At 52.8% G+C, this 3698-nt stretch overlaps 1 pseudogene; it reads right to left on the bottom strand.

Moving 5' to 3' along the window:
* Positions 1–663: 663 nt before the first annotated feature.
* LOC112131429 (zinc finger SWIM domain-containing protein 5-like) lies at positions 664–3370 on the bottom strand (annotated as a pseudogene).
* Positions 3371–3698: the final 328 nt, after the last annotated feature.

The following is a 3698-nucleotide window of genomic DNA, read 5'->3' as shown; positions in this document are numbered from 1 at the left end:
GCCTCTGCCACTCACCCACCACTGGGCTATTAATGCCCTGTCTGTAGGCGAGAGATTCTGCATAGACTAGTCTTGGGATTTTTTCAAACTGGCCATTTTTCTCCTTGGCACCCCCACTATCCCACTGGTAATGGCATACACTCTGCAAGGGAAACCTGAGAAATGGTTGTGAGTCTCCTCAGACAATAAGCATATCCTCCCACCCACAGCTACCTCAAGCACCCATCAAATCAGAACCAGAATTATAAATAGTTACCACTTAACACTAATTGGCAACACATACAGTATTTACAGTACTATAAATGCATCTGTTTCTCTGGTTAAGCGATCTCTGAGATGGAACAGTGTTCTGTGTTTGCCAAGGGAGACAGGGCCAATGCCCACGACATGCAGGACATAGGGGCAGAAGGTGGCATATCGTGGGGGTTTCTGGTTGATTTTCAGGGCCCACTTCCTCCATCAACAGTGGGCTGTAGTGAGAAGCTTGCCAAGGTGTACATATCGACTGGAGTTGGACTCTCCCCATCGTTAGCCCTGTGGTCCTTTGGCCTCAGCCACAGGTGCTCAGAGTCCTCTCAGGGTGGACAAATGTTTCAGTGTTTTTGGCCTGACCTGATACTACCTGGGGACCCAGGCTGCCGGGCTGGTGAGCTATCTGCTTTCTCAGCCAAAGGGCTCTCGAACCAGCAGCATCAGCTTTTTCTTGCCTTTGTAGATCTGTTTGAGATTGTTGATGAACTGAGCAAATTGCAGGTAGCCATCCTGGGGCAGCAGGAAGGTATCCCCAGCCTTGCTTCAAAACTCAACAAACTCTCCATACTGGCAAGGGCTGATGTGTGTTAGATGTAGTGTGTGGTGTTGATGTAAGCATTGATGGTGGCATCAGCAACTGGCACAATGGAGCTCTGTCAGTGGAGATGAGCTTTCCAGAGCTGTGGCGGCCTGGGGTGCCAGCCAGGCCAGGTGCAGTCACCGTGCAGCCTCGCACACAGGATGTCTGAAAGCACCATGGCAATGTGCACACTCTTCACCACCAGGGGGATGAGAACTGCCAGCTCATTCTTGCCCAGAGAGTGGCTGAGGGCACAAACCCAGAGCACATCACTGATGGCTGGGTGGGTATCCTGGTTTTGAGCCAGGTTAAGATGGCTCATAGCCAATGAGGCCAGCTTGAAGGCATGGAGCGCGTAGCCACGGAACTCCACGTAGCAGGCGATGGTGAACAGCTGTGAATGGGTCACGCCACCGGCAGCAGCCTCAGTGGCAATCTGGCAGACTGACTCAAAGGCAGTGTGGTCTTTCTCACAGAGTGTAAGGGCTGACAAGGCACAGCTCTGTGGATGCTTCATAGCACACTGCAGGGCCAGTGTGAAAGCACAGCTAGCCAGTTCCTCCCACTGTGGATAGTCAAGACTGAGGCACAGGATAGTGGTGTGGGATACGGCTGTGGCAGCTACAATACTAGCAGTCTCAGTAGGGGTGAAGAATGTGTACCAGCTCTGCAAGATGCTCTCTGGGGCCCGCACACCTGTCACGCCAGTGCCTGAGCTCAGCCATGGCCATCTGGGTCCTGATTCAGGTCGGCCCAGATTACCGTGTGGAGTTTGAACTTGGCCTGCAGAGATGAGTTCTCCCTCCTCCTCGGCAACCTTGAGATGATCTGAGGCAAACCAGGGCAAGGGAAGCATCCCAGATGGCCAGACCCTGTTTGGGGTCTCGTCCTATCCCTTCCTTCCTCAGGTCAGAGGGTTGAAGGTTTCTGCAGGTGCTCTTAGCCCCTCACAAGGATGGAGCAGTGGAGCCTGGGGTTTGCTTGGCTCGAGGCCAGGGTTGCAGATCTGCCAGGGGTTCTAGCTGAAGTGGAGCCTTTCAGGGTATAGTCTTGTGCTGGGTCTTTGGGCTTTAGAAAGGGTCTTGAGCCTCCAAGGTGTCTGGGGTTTCTCACAAGCATGGACAGGGACGGGGACAAAACCACCAGGCCCACTACCTCCCAAGGGCGCACTTGAGCATTGGCAGCTGAAAATTCATTCTCTTAGACATGTCTCTGATGAGAGGATCAAAATGCTGCTGACATCAGCATATGGTTGGTTAAAGCAGTGAGGACAGAAGTTAGGCTGCCTGAACAGAGGCCATCTTCTCCCACCAGCAGCCCCATCCTTTCTTAGACCATCAGGAATAGGAATACGAGAGCTCCAAGGATTTGTTGTCCTGTCTCAAGAGTAGGGTTTAGAAACTCCTTTCCCCTGGGGGTAGAGGGAGGTGGGTGATACCCACTTCTGTAGCACAGGTCACCAACCATCGTACCATCTCTCCGCGTCTGCAGTTAAGGGTTGATAAGGTCATCTCATCACCTGTAACCCAGGTTCCAGGGCCACGTTGAGCAGGGTGCTGTCAGTACTACTGTTAGTGGGAGTAGCAATCTTGAATGAATCTTGGGCCAGTTTGAAGATGAGGGGGGAAGAACGAATGTGCTTCTGCATTGCTTCCAGAATTGTTCAGAGCCTCACAGTGTCTCCTTTGGCAGCAGTCAGCATGGTGGAGGCCAGTTCCCACCGCTGTGATTCCAAGTGTCCAAGCGTGAACCAGGGAGGATAATGGCTGGGCGCCAGAGACACCATATGGTGAGGGAGGGACATGTCACCTGCACAACCTGAGTTTTCTAAAACAAGTAACCTTATGACATGTAAGGCTAATTTACAGGCGGGGTCTGGATCGTGAGACAGCAGAGTTGAGAACAAATACTCGGCAGAGGTATGCATGGAAATGCTCTCTCGGTGGATGACTTCTCCCAGATCCCTGAAAGAGCCCCCTTCCAGCAGCAAGATGCACTATTTTTGGAGTGTTTGCACTAGGTCTTCATCCAGCTGCAGCTCTTGGAGTTGGCTGAGGAGCTGCTGCTCATTACGGCACACCTTGTCCTGTGCATAGGAGCCTTCAGGCATTACCCTCTGTGACCCAGGCCCATGGATGCAGCTTCCAGGGCCAATGACAAGTAGGACTCACTGCTGTTTGGGGAGCTTACAGCCACAGGTACATGTTGGTACACAGGGGGTCTGCTTTCATTCATATCTAGATAGCCGTCATGATTCAGGAGGCAGGCCTCAGTCAAAGTGAGAAACAGGCAGCCAATGGGATCCAGGGGTGGCCACCCAGCCCTCCAGGTTTGTGATGGTTGTGGTTCCTCTCTGCAACACCTCTTTCTTCTGACGCAACCTCAGAATATTAATAATGGCCACTGTGAGTCTGAGGGCCTCTTTCGGAAAACTGTGGGAATGTGGGGCATCAACCCGAGCACAGGCTGTGGCACATGCTCAAACCACAGAGGCTGGCCTTGGGAATTAAAAGAGTAGTCTTGGTCGGGCTTGGCGGCTCATGCCTGTAATCCCAGCACTTTGGGAGGCCCAGGTGAGCGGATCACGAGGTCAGGAGGTTGGGACCACCCTGGCCAACATAGTGAAATCCCTTCTCTACTAAAAATACAAAAAACTTAGCCGGGCGTGGTGGCGGGCGCCTGTAGTCCCAGGTACTCGGGAGGCTGAGGCAAGAGAATGGCATGAACCCGGGAGGCGGAGCTTGCAGTGAGCCGAGATCGTGCCACTGCACGCTAGCCTGGGCGGCAGAGCGAGACTCCATCTCCAAAAAAAAAAAAAAAAAAAAAACAAAAAACAGCTGGGTATGGCGGCGCGTGCCTGTAATCC

The sequence above is a fragment of the Pongo abelii genome, chromosome 19 (genome assembly GCF_028885655.2).
Source record: "Pongo abelii isolate AG06213 chromosome 19, NHGRI_mPonAbe1-v2.0_pri, whole genome shotgun sequence".
Taxonomy (NCBI): domain Eukaryota; kingdom Metazoa; phylum Chordata; class Mammalia; order Primates; family Hominidae; genus Pongo; species Pongo abelii.
Note: the sequence above shows the minus strand (reverse complement) of the source record. Positions and strands in the feature narration are given on the sequence as shown.